Source organism: Melanostigma gelatinosum (genome assembly GCF_949748355.1).
Source record: "Melanostigma gelatinosum genome assembly, chromosome: 16".
In the NCBI taxonomy this organism is placed as follows: Eukaryota; Metazoa; Chordata; class Actinopteri; order Perciformes; family Zoarcidae; genus Melanostigma; species Melanostigma gelatinosum.
The window spans coordinates 12,238,873-12,256,535 of NC_136649.1; positions in this window are offsets into that span (position 1 = coordinate 12,238,873).

A 17,663-nucleotide genomic window follows, 5' to 3' on the forward strand; every position below is an offset into this window, starting at 1 on the left:
CAGAGTTAACTGGAACATGAACACTTGCACCGCCACAAACAACTCCCTGCTTCAAATAAATTGCTCTCTCACACACACATACACACACACACACAGAATCACGTGGACAAAAGGTATAAGAACCAATGTATGGAGCCAAACCCCATCAGTACCAGTCGCTTTATCACACAGGCAGAGAGAGAGAAAAACTCCAGCAGGAGGATGGGGAAAGCGGAGGAGGATCGATATTCCAATACTCTCCTGTCTGCTCCACTGGCCCCCGACGTTATCCCACATCATCGCAGCGGACGCGGAGAAGACAAATGACTCCCATGTCGGGAACATGGTGGAGGGGAGTGTGTCATGAAGGGCTGTCAATTGTGGGCTGATGGGGCACAAGATGTACCGTACGTCCCTAACATCAGCGCTGACAGTGACGATGTCTTTCCAGACTTGGCGGCGCAAGCGTGCTGCAAAAAATTCAAAGTGACAGGAAAGAGCCTGGGTGTGCTAAAATAATGGGGAAGAAGATTGCCTGCGAGACGCAACTAAAACGACCCAGAAATGAGGAGACAAACTGAATATACTGCATGTGTTTATCAGCTTGTGTGCCAACGCAGAGAGTGCGCAAATTGCACCGCCTGCCACAAAACCCTCAAGGGACACGTATATATATCCGTGCACGCATATACACGACACATTCAGACACACGCGCACAGAGTCGGATCTCTTCCCTGCGGTAGGTCGATAGGTGGTGCAGGTGGGTGACGCGGGTTGGGGGCCTCTACGTGACAGTTCACAGAGTGACAGACTGCATGGTTGGGAAGAAAAGGTGCAGGAACGAGGGAAGACGGATGAAGGGGAGAAACGCTCCCTTTGTACCACAAAGAGCCTTCTGTTGTTTTTGATCTGCACTGACTTCAAAGTGCAAACGTCTGTTCTTGTTCCCGGCAGAACTCCCTCTGTTGCCTTATCACACATCTCATTTGTGGGGCTCCAGGCACACAGACAGCGACACGGGGCGGAGGGCCCTGCTAGATTGAGGTTTGACAAATTAGATTTTGCAGTGATTGATGCTGAATCAACAGCTGAAACAAATTCAAGACAGAAGGGTGGGCTGAGAGAGAGGAGGACGGGATGATGTAAGGGGGGAAGGAAGGAAAGAATTACGGACAGTGCTAAGAGAAATAAACCAGAAAAGACCGAGGGGGGAAAAAGGGGCTTCAAAGAAGAATGTATCACAATATTTATGTCCATCTCTCATTTCACACAAACTCAGCCGGGCAGAATGACACCCATATTTATTGACAATGTCAGATTGCTGTTGTAATTTGTGGGCCAGGGCAGAAGGGCGTTGTCACTGGAACTTGCAATTAGATTCATCGAAGCTTGCGTGTTTGTATTTGTGTGAGTGTGTGCGTGTGTGTAATTAGAAGTTATTGAAATGTGGGGTCCCTGTAGCCCACCATAACAGCTAAATCAATAATAATCAAAAACACAACTGAAGGCATAAAAAAATGCAAAGAAAGGGAGGGACAGAAAAAGGAAAGACTGAAAGTTGGAGTGAAAGCGAGAAAGATGCGGAGAGGGAAGGATGGAGAAAAAGATGACAGAATTTGAGAAATAGACGACGGCATCATAAAATGGTGAAGATCCAATAGAAACGATGAAGACTGCCTGAGTGCATCTGAGGTTTACTTTGTCTTCCGCTGCAGATACAATCTGATTGGACTTCGGCATTACCCCTTCTGTTGGAGTTTGGTCACACCAGCTTTTAAAAAGTTGAAATTTTGCAGCAAAATCAATTTTCTATATTTGTGAACTTTGACACACAAACCCGCGCCATTGGTCAACAGCAAGTTGTCTTGACATTGCCGACCTGTGAGGGAACAGAGAGCCGGAGTGTCCCAAATGGAGGACTCTATCGTAGCTTCGAGGTTGTGCCTTCAAGTTTTATATAATTCCAGTATAAACTGCTACGACAGTTAGGAGATAAATGTGCCTTCTGAATAAACCGTGTGCACTTATTGTCCTGATAACAAACTTATTGTTGAAGAGTGCTTTTACTCAGTAACATTGTCAATGGAAAGTCAATTAGTAACTGATGTATAATTGGTCATTTTAAGGGTACGGTATTCCTTTAACAGCCAGCCCTACGAATCCTTACGTCACTTCCTCAACCACACATTTTTCTTTGCCTTTAGTCTCCGTCCCCTCCCTTCCTTTTCCCCTTCTTACTTCACCTGCTCTTTTTGCTCCTACATACTCCCTACACTTGTTTTTGTGTGAGTGTTGTGTTGCATTTGTGACAGGGCCGACATTACGGCCTGTTTTATAGGGTGGCGGACAGTCTCTCTTTGCCAAGGTCAGGCTGACAGGGTGCATTATGGGAAAGTAATTCACGAGTTTACAATAGAGTGCATTTACACACTGCAGGCTGAGTCATGTTTGTTTCACATCGCAGCTATCGAGTTATTTCCATGGAGCACAAGAACACCTGCTCTTCATGAGCGTGAGTGTGACTGTGTGTGTGTGTGTGTGTGTGTCTGCACACATGTCAATGTAGGTACATTTGCTGCAACGTGTGATTAATTATCTTATACAACTTGGATAGATTGTGGCAGGTGTTAGTCATTTTCTTGGGATTAGGAGGGTGGGAGGTAAACAGGAAAGGGGGCTTGATGGGAGGGTTGCAGAGGTGTATGAGAGACGACGATGAACGTGACCGAGTCTCAAGAATATCATATGACGAAAGGTGTGTGTGTGTGTGTGTGTGTGTGTGTGTGTGTGTGTGTGTGTGTGTGTGTGTGTGTGTGTGTGTGTGTGTGTGTGTGTGTGTGTGTGTGTGTGTGTGTGTGTGTGTGTAAAAGAGTCAGAGAGACTTCCCTCCATCTTGTTTGGAGCAATTACCTCTCTATTCCAATCAGTGTTGATGTCTGATTATAATCTTCTGTAAACACTAAGTGTGCCTAGACCTTGTTTAATGAGACTGCCACACACACACACAAACACATACACACACGTACACAAGCCATTAATATTGTCTCATGGCAGTTAACTGCATTACCACCCTCTCTTCCTGCCATGCCACCTCTTTGCAAAGGCAGGAGAGCAAAAGGGAAGTCAGCACACATTGGAGTTAAGTGCTCCTAATAACTCCCGAAAGTATCGGTGGTGAGATGTAAACACACCTGGAGCTTTGTTGGTGGAATAACTAAATAAAAAGGGGCTTCTAGCTGCAGAATTATTGCCAGAATGAAACGTTTTTACCATTTGAAGGTGTCATTTGTGTGACGAGTTATAATGACTTTGGTTCAGCTCTATTATGTTTTATCAGTAGAGGTGAACAACACTTTACTGCAAAAGCTATTGTTATCTTTTTGAAGGATCAATTAGTTGTTTTATTACAGCATCTTATCACAAGGTCCTCACACTTTTTTAAGCTCTTATCCACATTGGACGGACTTTGATGACTTCATCAAGATTGTTTTGTCATTATCGCATCACTTATGTGTGTAAGGTGGTGAGGGGGAGATCATGAGCCGGTATTAAATATCAGGTAGACATTGTGACGTGTGAAGGATTTTTTGTCAATCTTTACTGTTTCAATGGTTAACAATTACTTTAAAACTCCAGTGAATAGTAATTTAGTCTTTAAAATGTCAAGAAAACTAACACATGACAAACAGTCCAAATCCCAAAGTTATACAAATAACAAGTTTTTTGTAAAATACAACAAAACGATCCTCAAGCAAGAACATTTCTGTATCCGTTTCATAAATCTCTCTTTTTTTCTGTACTTTTAGTTTGAAGTCGAATTCACCAAAGTGAACAAATGTTGTGTATCAATTGTTCATAAGGAGAAAAAATGATGATCCGGTGAACAGAACATTCATTTTGCATTATTTTATTCATGCATTTAAGATTATGCCATTACAATCTTCAAGTTAATGATGTGTTTTTCTCTCCATCGTTCATGACTTGCAAGTCCGGAACACTTGAGAATTTCATTCGAAGTGGGAGAAAATTGGTGAGTGCGTCAAATGGTCTTTCACGCATTTGTTCGTACAAGTAGAGAGGTCCATTGTTTGGCTTTTTTTTAAATAAGTGAAATCGTGAATTGTTAACAGCACATTTTCGTACAATCATGTAATCAGCTAATGATTCAGCACTACTCTATCTTTGTTAGAAATTGTGCTTTCTGCTGAGAAACGTTCAAATAAAACAATGTTTCAACATGTTATAAGTGAAGACTCCACAGGGTGCCTTCAAATTGAGGTAATTAAAGGAGGAAATTTGAAACATTGTCACTTAGCAGGATATCAGGGCAGGAAATGAAAAAACGTTTTAAATTGTATTTGTCTGCATCCATCTTTTGGGAGTATTCATTTAAAATGGTTTACATCAGTGTGAATAAGAATAATTTCAGACTCAGAGAGACACAAATAAAAAGCACATCAGTATGAAGCCATTATTATGAATGCCACCAGGCAAAAACGTCAAGCTTTACAATGAACAATATCGACATCAGCGGCGCATGATGAGAAGTCATCATCAGCTTGGATGAGGATCTGCTCTGTGACGCAGTTTTCACCTGTTTAGAATGCAGCGTTGTCGGCTGGTTAACCACCCACTGACAACCTTCTCCTCCCGTCCCTCTCAGCACTTCTCTCTATCTTTAGACATGCCTCGCAAACTGTTTCACGCTCTGTCTCTTCAGCAACGCCTGAGAACGACTCTCACTCTCTTGTAGACATGCCTAGCTCTACCAAGCACCGTTCCCTAATAGAAACCTGTTTTTTACCCAACACTAACCCCCACCCCAAGAAAATCTTCATTTCAGCAAATCTGTGTCTTCCTAACCGTCACTTCTCTTGGCTCCACGCCTCTAAAAGCCGAACCACTTTATCTCTATGTGTTCAGCACTTTTGCAGATTGAATTCAGGTGCAATTGTGTTTTGATGGAAACTAATTTAGTGCTGTTTGTGGCACTGCCGGCATGTATTTGGACCAATTAGACGCGAACAAAGGACACGGATAGAGAGGTGATGTGAGGGGGGAGGCACAAAGAAAAGGATAAGAATATTTTAGAGTCCAATGGAAGTCATTTCCTCATTTTGGAGTCATTGAAGCTGTGTGCACTTGTGTGTGTGTGTGTCTGTGTGTGTGATTGGCTTTGCATTATGATGAGTGCACGGGGGTGGCGGAGTGTTGACATGCATAGCACAACGCCTCCATAAACAACAGGATAATGAATGCGTTCAAACGCAACTAGCGAGTCTGTTTACTCTTTTGAACAGACAATGTTCAGCTCTGATTTTCTAATTTGCCTCCGCAAAGTGGCTGTCCAGGTGTATGCAGGGGTGCTGGTGTGTGTGTGTGTGTGTGTGTGTGTGTGTGTGTGTGTGTGTGTGTGTGTGTGTGTGTGAGTGTGTGTGTGTGCGCAGACCACCAGAGTGTAACAGTGTTGAGCTGTCAGGCACAGAAACTCATTTAGGCTGCAGCTTCAGTTCAGAAGAGGCCCAAGGCAGCGGCTCCTCCAGGCTGACGCCGCGGACGGCTCACATTTTTACCTCGTTATCAGAGCTCCTCTCCGGGCCGAGACCGGCGGGAGGACCGGCTGCCTCGCTGTTCCTCCAGGGGAGAGAGATAGCAACAAATCACCGGCACCAAAGAGACTGGCCCACGGCTTTCGCTGCAGACTCACATTAGCATATCCAGGTGTGCGCGTGTGCTTATCAAAGTGAAGTGCGGCTGCTTAGCGTGCGGTGTGTGTGTGTGTGTGTGTGGGCTGATAGCCTGAGCTTAACTCGCGGTCAAACCGAAGTGTTTGATCATATTTTGTTTACTTTTGTCACCTTTATCGTCTGGAGACTACACACAAACGTGCCCCCGAGCGCACACACACAAACAGACGGAGCTTAATCACAGCGCCGCGTGTGTGCACTGCATTTCCTGCTCCTTCTCATCTATCTCATAACACGTGATTTATGTGAAAATGATTTGCCGCTACAAACACACTCCCGCCAGGATGCACACACACCAACGCACACAGTCCGTCATTGTATTTATGACAGCAGGACTGCTGTGCCAAGGGGATATTGGACTTTCTCTTCAGTTATCAATGTTTCGCTTTTGATTGATGACCTTTATTGTAATTATTTATTGAAAGGCAGGAACAGGATAATTAGAAAAGGTCTGGAGGGGAGGAAAGTGCTGATCCAGTGGGAATTCGGAGGAGGAAACCGGAACGGGGAAGGTGATAAAAGTTCACGGATCTCCTCAGAATTCCGTGTCAGCGAACGGAAAGGAGGGGGAGATCTGCAGGAGGAATCAATGATCAGACTAATGGCATACTAATGATGTAACGACTCATCCATAGAGCACAGACAGAGGGAGTGAGAGAGCAAGAAGGTGACGAGAGGAAGAAAAAGAAGGAATGTTTTTTCTCATAGACACATAAATTGACCACTTATCAAAACAATTGGCAGATCACCATGTAAACATGGTTATCAAAGTCCATTACAAGTTATTTAGCTGGCATGGAATCTCTGAAGTTGAATGAAATTGAATCTGTCATGTTTAAAGCAGTCATTATTTCACTGTAATTGCAGACCTGTCATATGCATCCCTTTCAACAGAATTGAAACTGCAACAAATAACACACCATAACCGATTGTCAAGTATTTATAGTGGAAACATGAATTCAAAGTAATGCATGTGTCTGGACTGCTCTCGGAGCGATCATTGATCGAGGGTGTGACTCTCGTGTTGGTCGTTTTTCTCTCGTCATGCAAAATTGTAGGAGTGATCTACATGAAAATGCAGCCCTGCCCCAAAACTGACAACTTATAGCCAACGCTTTGTTAAACTGGTGCATTGAAAACTGAACAAAGCAGCAAATAAGTAACACCAGTCCACAGCCATGCATACTGCTCTAAGAGGCTGTACTGAAGTAGAAAGGTGCTGACATCCGTTCATAATGCTAACATTCGCTAATTAACTCTAAACACAAGGTACACCAGAGATCGAAGGGAATGTCACACGTTTTTTGGTCACAAACCAAAGTATTGAACAAATAGAAATGTTGGTCGAGAAGGTCAGGGGGTCACAAAAGTCAGACGTTCGGGGTGGACGGATCGATCCAAAAATACCGTTACGACAGATACCTACGTCTGGATTAGAAGGACGAGTGTGGCTTCATGAGGACCGATACAAAAAAGGGATCTATTTCTTTCTTTGACACATATTCGTATTTCATCAAAGAGTAGAACAACGAATTCATGTTTGCACTTTGTTTATTAAAAAACACATTTTTGTTATTTGCCAGTAAAAAGTGTTTTAACACGCATGTGATTAAGTAAATAACAGTAAAATTAAAAAGAAAAAATTCTGTTCATTGTTATTTACTGGCGAACATGCTTCAGCTGTTGTCATTTTACTTTCACGTGGAGCAACCGGCAGTTAACAAGTAATCGTAATTCAACGAGGACGACTCACATTCATGAGCATTTCTTTGAATGTGGCCTTGTTAGCCAGCCACTTGAATTTCAACCGTAGACCTTTGGCAATGCAGATCCAAAACCAGTGAATTGACAGATTAAGAAGAACAAACATACTCCAGGACAATAGGATTCTGATATGACAACAATAGCAGCAAAATCAGCAAGCTCGAGATAATATATTTGCATCCGCTATTCAATCAGGACAAAAAAGTATTACTTTACTGGATATTCAAAGTGGCTATGACTCCATACAACTTTCTTGAGAGACCACATATGATGTGTATGTACTGCAATAAGCTGGTTACAGTAAAACCTGTGTTTACATGCATGGCGAGCATTCACATTTGTCCTCCTATCATGAACAAAGCATGTGTTGCATTTGGACTGATGGCACAACGAGAGGACAGGCTCTGCAGAGCACAGCTTTACCTTCTGTTTGATGTGTCTGAATGTGACAAATAACTTTCTGTTCAGCTTACTGTAGATATATTTCAACATATTCAGTTTTAGTCCGACTTTCATTTGAATTTGAATTATTCTGGATCCAGCTACAGGTGATGATCTTTCCTTTCATCCTTCTGCACCGCTGCAACAGTTGTGCTTTTCTCTGTATGAGGTATAACCACACGTGAAAACACAGTAAGAAACCTTTTCAAGCATATACGTTACTGTAAGATTGGATTTCCTGTAGCTGAATTGTAGTTGTCGGTAACTCAATTAAAGGTGCAGATCTTACGCGTTGTGAATCAGGCTATTCATTCTCTTGACATCTACTAAATCAGGTTACACAGAGCGCTCACAATAACCAAGGTACTTACTTGGTTTATTATCCTTTGATTCCCTTTGATAGATTGATGGATTGGGCGAAACGTGGTTAACCAATGTAAATTCCTCCCGGAGAAGCCTGATTCTTGGGCCATGCACTTAAACTTATGCTTTTTAAAGAGATTGCAAGAGTGTGCCAGCAACAACTTGGTGGGATGAAAGGGAGAAGGAGAACTTGTAGCTGTGCACTGTTGCAGCCAAAGTAATTCCATCTAAATGCCAGCTGAGACCAAACAAAACTTGTGTTGAATTTACTGTAAGAAACTGTCACGTTGAACCATTAAATGAGTGGATTTCCACAGCTGAGCAGCGAAGCTTTATAAAACTCAAACACGTGTCCACAGCAATGAAAACCTCTCCCACTGCAGAGCCTGTCCTCTCATCCTCTCACTGCACCATCGGTCCGAATAAATCTCTCGAGAGCAGCAGCCTCATCACACTTAAAGGATATCCTCCAAACACTTGCAATGTGCCAATACTGGTTCAAGAAGTGTACATTTTATACGTTGGGCTCAATGACCGACCGGCCTGCTTGTTCTTTGTCTGGTCGATCAGTGTTGTTGAACTGTCATTTGATTGCTGCCATGCTTTATATTGACAAAGGGACATCCATCAACGCTAATTAACTCTCTAACTGAACCTCAAAGTGCAAGGGACCCTTTTCACCATGAAGCACGATGGCACTAATACGGTTGTGGTTTGTTTGATTTGAGTCAATTTTTTCGTGTCAGTAAAAAACAAAAGAGAAAAAAAATAAGAACTCCCTATATGTCTGATTTAAGAAATCCCAGGATGTGACCCAGGATGTCACTGGTGCAGTTATGGCAACTAAAACTGCACATGTGGGAAGAAGATAAAGGACGGGGTTTGATTTAAAACCAGGGACCACAAAACATCTGTCGGCTGCTAGGTGTAGCATCCTGCCCACTGTAAGGGAACAGGCAGTTGTAAACAACTGAATTGGATGAGTGGATCGAGTCTGGTGTGTTGTATACCGATCTAAATTGTCTCTGTGGTTTGCTGTGGAGTAGTGTAGTGGACAAAAATGGGGACTCATCTTACATCATGCACCTTCAAATTACCAAGAAAATCACTTACAGTGTGGCCTAATTTGAACTGTTCTATTTTGCTATTCAGACGTACAGCATCATGTCTTGAAAATGTTGCAATTAGCTCCAGTGAAACATAAAGTATATCTGTGCATGTTTTGAGTTTACAAATGGTACCAAGCACAAACTGATTTTGTTCTCACCAAAGGACATTTCAAAATTAAGAAAAAGATGTCTGAATCCCATGAACGATGTGTGGGAAACAAACAACCATTACATGAATAATCTCCTGGCTTCTACCATGTATTTCATTCTGTGCTAGAGAAAACAGAAGCACACTCTAGTCTAAATGAAGTCTACCCCATGGCAATAAAGAGGCTCATTTTCTTTATCTGCAGGGGAACCACAGTTCTGATTATTTCCGTATTGCTTTCATAATGAAAAAATGTAACTACATGCTGTTTTATGCACTAGGACATATCATTTTTTAAATAATGACTTTAAACCAAAAACTGTTGCAAAAACACTAAATTAGCACAAGATTTGGGCACCTTCCCTTATAAACAACAAAGCATGGGACACAGTAAAAATCATTCATTTCCTCTGAAACATACTTATCTCCTGTGGGGAAGAAAGATACGGTGGAGACTGCAGCAAAACCACAAAGGGGGTACACAAAAAAAAGACAAATTCTGCAGAGACACAACATACACCAGAATACACCTTTTCTGTGTGAATACTTTTTATTCCCCTTTTATCTGAGTGCCTGTTGAGGAAAGGCACATGTGGCTGCCTCAGTAATATGACATTTAGACAAATTCACGAGGCGTGCTGGCGGGATGCTGCCTCCACTGTACACGAGCGTGTGCAAATGTCTGCAAACACGCCTCTGTGAGAATGTGAGGGTGTGAGAGTGTGAGGTGCTTCTTTTTTTTCAAATGCGTATGTGTGTGCTTAAAAATTGGGTTGACTACGTGTCTAACTATGAGAGGCACACGCACAGCTGCAGCCCTTTTGATGTTTGTGTTCTCGATGAGCTTCCATCCTCATAAGGCAGCGCGGGAGGGCTCAGATGCTGCTGAGACAAAGCATTTCTCTTTGAAAACTTACACGACCCAAAGTGTTACTGGACCAGCAGAGGTTATCTCCAGTATGCAGCAATATCACTGCTTTTTCCCGCTTTTTCCCGCTTTTCCCTCCATCTTCCCTCCAAGAATATACACGGAGATACAGAGCAGATAAACTCACGCACAGATGCACGTGAATACAATGGGGTCAGGCCTATCTTCCCTCAGCCTCTATGAATATTTCTCCCACTTAAATTAGGCCTTGTCTTCCCGCAGCCTTATGTTCCCTTAGCGCCATGTTCCCTCAGCATCATGTTGGTTGGGTTGGTTATAGGTTTAGTCATGAGAAGTGAGATTGATTGGGATTAGAGTAGTTTGTTTTGGGGATAACAGGTTGTTGGACAAATAGGATTTCACTCAAATGAGACATTTTTCACTCCACTGGAGTTTCGGAATAATGGGCCGAACAATGACACGGCACCGGTGGAGGTACTCATCTGAGGAAACATGAGGTGTGAGGTGTTCAGGGGACATAGGACTGAGGGGACATAGGGTTGCGGGGTTGAGGGAACATAGGACTGAGGGGACATCGCGTTGAGATGTTCAATTCAATTTATTGTGTGTAGCCCAAAATCACAAATCACAAATTTGCCTCAGAGGGCTTTACAATCTGTACACATGTGACATCCTCTGTATGCAGTGTTTAAATTCCCCTTGATGAGAGGATGTAAAGTGGGTAGCGATGCACAGATGGAAATTAATTCAGATGTATCGACAGAGGAAAGAGGTGATGTAATGAAATTAGGACTAAAGAGTGCATCTTAACCCGATCGAGAAGAGGGAGAAACTCAACGAGATACAATTGAGAGGAAAGGAGTGTGAGTGTGTGAGTGTGTGCACGCATGAGGGGGGCATCCAAGCGTGCCAAATCAAAGTGCTTGCACCTCAATCAGTGTGAGTTCAGATGGAGGGTGATAGAAAATGTAGCAAAGGGGAGGATGAGGAGAGCGGTTTAAAAAGGAGCGAGGAAATTAAGTGAATCAGTGGGGATGTCTCTCAGGTTATTTTTTGTTGGTCAGTTCTGCTCCATTATTGTTTGTCCTCAATCACAAAGGTTTTGCATCATGCAAAAGCAGGAAAAAATTTATGGGAGGAAATTTAATTTCTCAATCTCCAAATTGATTTCGTGGAGGCTACAAACCGACCTTCTGAATTTGGCTTATTGTGCGTCTACTGTGCGCTGTCAAACAGACGGGATTTCAGATCAGCACAGAGTTATGGCCTGGCTACGCTAAGATGATAAGATGATTAAATATCTAATTCACTTTAGATCATTAACTTTAATCTGCTTATACTTAGGAGGCAGAAGAGCCGGAGGGGGAGGAGAGTGGGGAGGAGCTTAGCAGTCTGGCTTCCATCTTTCAATATCACATCATGGACTTTATCTTCTGCGTCCATCTGACAAAATGCAGAAAAAGACATATTCAATTGTTTTTATTGCAAGATCCATCTCCTGCTGCATTTCCTGTGTGAGACGTCATCCCACCAAATAACATAAAAAGGGCTTGACTCGAGCTTTTGTCATTGTCTTAAGGAACTACCAGTGTTTTGGTCCATTTACTACAAATTGTTTGTTTCACTACCAACCATTTCCTCAAGTTCATGATAGATTTGTACATTGATGGGTGTATGTTTATTACCTTCCGCACTGCATTTGTTTTCATTTCAACAAATGAAGTCAAAATCACTTTGTGATTCAATTCAATTGAAAAGACATATTTTCTTTTTAAACCAGGCCTGGTGTGCTCAGGTGCTGATGGGAAGCTCAAACATCCAGACTTAAAGAAACATAGTTTGACATTCTGAACAGACCAATACCACTCTTACCACTCAAATATCTGCTAAATATGAAGCTACCAGCCATTAGGTAATGAGCTTATCTAACTGCAACGTTTAGGTTTTAAACTTTGGTTTTTGAATGGATTCAACGAACAACACATAATGTGTTAATTCGTGAGCTTTTGAGAAGCTTGGAGGCAGATTTTGTTACTTTTAGACAGAGCCAGGCTCGCTTTTTCCCTGCTAAGCTAATCAGCTCCTGGCTGTAGCTTCATATTTAATGAACAGACATGAGAGCGGTATAAATCGGCAAGAACACAAATAAGTGTATTTTCCAGAAATATTGAAGTATTCCTTATAGTTGAATGCCAGATAGATAGCAAGAAGGAAAAAAACAACAACATTTACATTGTCCTCATTATTTTCACAATGTCCACGTTTGCTGATCTTTTTAGTTTCATTCTCTCTGTGGACTTTTACTTACCGTACTCACAGACATGAGAGTGGTATCTTACTCTCTGTGGTTTGCTGTGGAGTAGTGTAGTGGACAACCAGGCGGCTCGGCAAGAGAGCAAGTGCATTTCCCAAAATGTCAAACTACGTCTTTCTTTTAACAGTGGCGATCAAACTCATGGATTAAGGGTATATAAATGTCCACTTTGGAAACACCCCAAATTGAAGCTACAGCATCTTGGCACTGATCACATCTCACCCTCGTCAACGCTGAGAGGCAGACATTTGTTTTTACGAGGAGATACCTTGGCGGTTTGAAACAGAGAGGCAGAGAGGCAATACTGAAGCCAGACGCCGCAGCTATCTTTAGAACAATATTGTCTTTGTCAATCAGTCACGCCAATAATGTGTAATTGACACGAGGCGGAAGTTGCGATAGAGGGCAGAGGGCGGTTGAGGCTCAGATCAAACAGACTCTGAGGTGAAAACCACCAACAGCCTAGTAATTATTGTCTATTTATTTCAAAGGAGATAAGCGGTGTGACAGAGGATAGGGTGGATTTCTCCCTGTGAGAACCTTATGTGACTTACAATGAAAGGGAGGAAGGATGTGGCAAGGGGAGAGAGAGAATGGGGGGGTTGGGTGAGTACGGAGGGAAGAGAGTGAGACAGTGTGAGGTTACGCTGCTTCCATTAACCATCCGTTGTCTTCCAAGAACTGGAGCAGCAGCTAGATCAGATTGCACTCCACTCAAACAAAGAGCTTTGGTTATTTGAGTCCTCTGCCATTGTACCAGCTACATTTCCCAAGGCAAATGTTAACGGAGAAAATTGATATTGAGTGCAATATTAATACCAATCACAAAGCATTTCCTTAACCAAGTTTCGGATCCGTGATGTCTGTGCTGCGATCATCTGCATTGACATTAGACTGAGCCTCTGTCGAGTGAAAGAGGACGCCCAAGAAATTAAACTTGCCTCTACAATAAAACTTACTTTGCGTTATAAATAGTTTACCTGCACTACTGCGGCATTGTTTTAAAGAAAAAAGCGCAGCTTTGGTGATCATGTTTTAGCTAATACATACTTTTAATTAAACAAAATTTGTGAATTCAGCCTTATGTGTGAGACATCAGCTTTTAAGCCTAAGTAATCTCCACCAATCAATACATGCTCTGTGGCCAGTAGACAGTGGTTATGCGCAGCATTTTAAATACAGCCTTAATCACGAACAACTGCCTTGAAACATGAGCTAATCCAATTCCCGATAGACACACACGCCTATTGGCTTTAATCCCTGTCTGTGAGAGAGAATTAAGTGTTAAACCTGACACACCCATTGAAAACACATGTCCTCTGGCACAATGTTCAAGGGTCAACTTGTCACGAGGAAATAACAAACTCTGCAGGGAAAAGTACAGCACATGCATGCACAAGCTCTCATAAATGTGTGTGTGCATACACGCACAGAGGAATGTTTAAGCAGCGTGAGGCAGATGACGTGAGGAAGTGCAAGTCTGAAGAAAAGCTTGAAACAAAGTGGTACGTCAAACCGCGCCTATAGGCAGAAGAATTTGTACCTGTTGTGAATGGCCACACTCGATGGAGAGAAGGCAGGACGGAATGATTTGTTCAAATGAGGATAACAAAGTCTCTCCTTCAAGGCATTGATAGGGTTGCACTCGATTGTGCACACCAAGAGTGAGGAAGTGGAATGAAAGGAGAGAGCTTGAGAGAGAAGTTCGAAGGCTACTTTCTGGTGATGTATTTCCTCAAATCCAAAGTCAGAGTCAGTGAAGTGTAGAGACAGGGTTTCAGACGAGCACTTTGTTTGAAGCATTGTGATGTTTTAGTGAGGTGGGAATGGTCTGTCTACCTGTATTACTACTAACCTTATGGAGGCTTGAACAAAAAAAAAGACTTTAATTTCAAGCAACATCTGCTTTCTTTCTTGCTGTTGGCAACTGAAAACATTCAGAGTCTGTGAAAGTCTTTCTTATTTGCAGGAACAACAATGATCTCACCGAAATGCGTGAAATGACCAAGACCTCTTCACAGCGCATTCACAGCGCACGTAATGTACCACTTGTTAAGCTTTAAGTAAAAACATCATGTTGGGGCTTAAAGCAAGGAAACACGTAACCACCACCACGTGTTGTGCTGTAAAGAGTTTGTGGTCATTTGATGTATTTGTGTGAGATCAGGCTGGCTGGTACGGGCATAAGGCTCAGTAGTGATTCAATTCCCTTGACCCGACAACAAATCATTTTACTAGTATCTACAATTATTATTGTATCTGCAATTATTCTACTAAGTATTCATTGGCAATACAATGTCCACATAATAACTTACAGCTCTTGAAAAATCAAATCTAACATAGTTTATAAACACACACACTCTTGAACTTCCTCAGTGTTGTACGTTCTTCCTCAAACACACACACACACACACACACACACTCAAACACTAACAGACTGTGGAATGTAGGAAATAGATGGCGCCCAGTTGTGTTTTCTTTCTACAGTGTGCACTTCCTCCGAAGGCACGTCCAAAGAAAATATTTGTGTCTGAAACACTCCGAAAGTTCAGGGAATAATTATTTTCAGGGCTCCACCATGAAAACAGTTTGGTCACTTTTTTTGACTCCATTTTTGGCTGTTTACTCACAGAGAACAAAAAAAATATGGCGCTGATCCACAAATAATGGAAGTTCAGAAGGGAGTTGGAAAAATGTGTGCGCGCGTTTTTTGCGTGTATGTTCGTTTTAATACCCTGTGCGTGTGTGTGTGTGTGTGTGTGTGTGTGTGTGTGTGTGTGTGTGTGTGTGTGTGTGTGTGTGTGTGTGTGTGTGTGTGTGTGTGTGTGTGTGTGTGTGTGTGTGTGCAGGGTGGACATTAGCAAGCTGAGAGTAGATTCCTAAAAATGAAGACAAAGATGTAAGCGCCACGAATGAATTCTGTTTAGCTTGTGTCTACATGAGAACCAGCTATAATCCACTGACCACCTGTTTATTTATTAATAAGCATAGCATTTTAATTGGGGGCATTTCATGGGCCTCATGCATACGTAAATATTTGTCTGTGTGTTTGTCCATGGCACGTGTTCAGTGTGTTTCTTCCTATAAATGTATATGTGACTCTTATTTTACTATCACAAAACGCACTTCACTGATAAAAAAATGGGCCAGAAATACATAATAAACATATAGGTGAAACAAAGAGACACATTGTGTGCGTGTGAGACACTGAGGCGGGACATAATACACAGCTCAAAGCCTCTGGAAACAGTGTGAAAATATCCATCTAAACAGCATCATTATGCAAAAGCAACAATAAACTGGTTCTGATGATAAACAGACTGTCATATCTCCATACCCAGCCAGAGGGCAACACACTCTGTGACATCCATCTTCTTTAAGTAACGCCGCTTATAATGACACTGTGCATGGTGAGAGAGAAACAGACACACACACACACACACACACCAACGTCCTGTCATAAACACACACAAGTTAACACTCACAACCACCCGGTACTAATATCCTCAGTCGCTTTCTCTCTGTCTTACAAACACAGCGAGAAGCACGCACACACACGCATACGCACTCTCACAAATCTCCCAGTATTTAATACAACCGGGTAATGCCAGCGGCGAGGCAGAAGTCATAATCAGGAGTGTGTTTAACAGCAGTGTGACAGGCGGATGCTGCTTCAGTGTAAGTAAAGAACATGTAAATAAGAAGCAGAATTATTCAAAACTGAGACCGGCTCACACCCGCTGGTTGCCCTCGCCCGCTCAGCTCCAGGCGTGCCGGGATAATCTCAGGAAGGGATGGGACACAACGAAGGAAAAGAAAGTCTTCTTCCGTCAAGGTGCAAAACAGTCCAAACACAAGACTGAGGCAGAGCAGGAGGTTGTTATCCAACAAATGTATTGTATACTTACGTGACATGAATGCAAATTCCGGGTTGGATGAAGTCGATGCACACGTGGAGGCCACGAGGCCGTGGTAAGCTCAGAGGAGATGGAAAGAAAAGGTGACATAATAAGTCGATTCAATGATTCGTTGATTGAGTAAGCAAAAGGGACCTTGCTGCTTCTGTCCGTCTCAAATTACAGTTAACAATACATCTTTGGGTTTGAAATTGCTGGTTGAACGAAACTAATAAACTGAATAAGTCATCCTGGGCTCTGGAAGATTGTGTGAGTAGGGGTCCTATTCTACTTAGGGCTTCATCCCCCCTTCTAAATATTTTGTTACAATGGGGTTATTATTTATTCATTAACACACTGTAGCGTGTATGTAGAAAGTGTGAAACCCACAAGTATTTAATAATGGGTTTATAACTGCATTGTTACAAAATATAAAGCGTCAACAATGATCTTTTATGCATTAGTAAATGTATGACCATTATCAAAGTCATAAATAAAGGGTGCCGACTTGTCGTTTTACCTTTAAAAGGACAAGAAGGGAAATACTGAGTTATTAAAGTGTGACTGAAGTATCGGTGTATCTGGACATCTGGAACACCTGGTCCTCCTAAAAACTACCTGAGATACGTTATGACAGGTTTCAGGAAGAGGTTGAAAACAGACCACATCCAACTGGTAAATCATGGAAGTTGAAGCTGTGGATAAGCATACGGACAATTAGAGCCCGACTAAACACACATTACACATCATCAACCCAAACCACTCAAAGTGAAAACATACCCTCATTCCTTACCATCCTCATTTGCCATCAGCCACAACCAACTGCTGCCTTCACACCCCCCCGGGCCTGCTGATTGGGCTGATCTCACTGATTGAGCTTCATTTAGGAAACATGTGGGAATCAGGCCTGGTAGCTTACTAACATTACGCGCAGCCAGTAATTTTGCTTTGCCCTATTACCACAACAAACATCTGCAATAACAAATGCTGGATGAATTGCAGCTTAACCACAG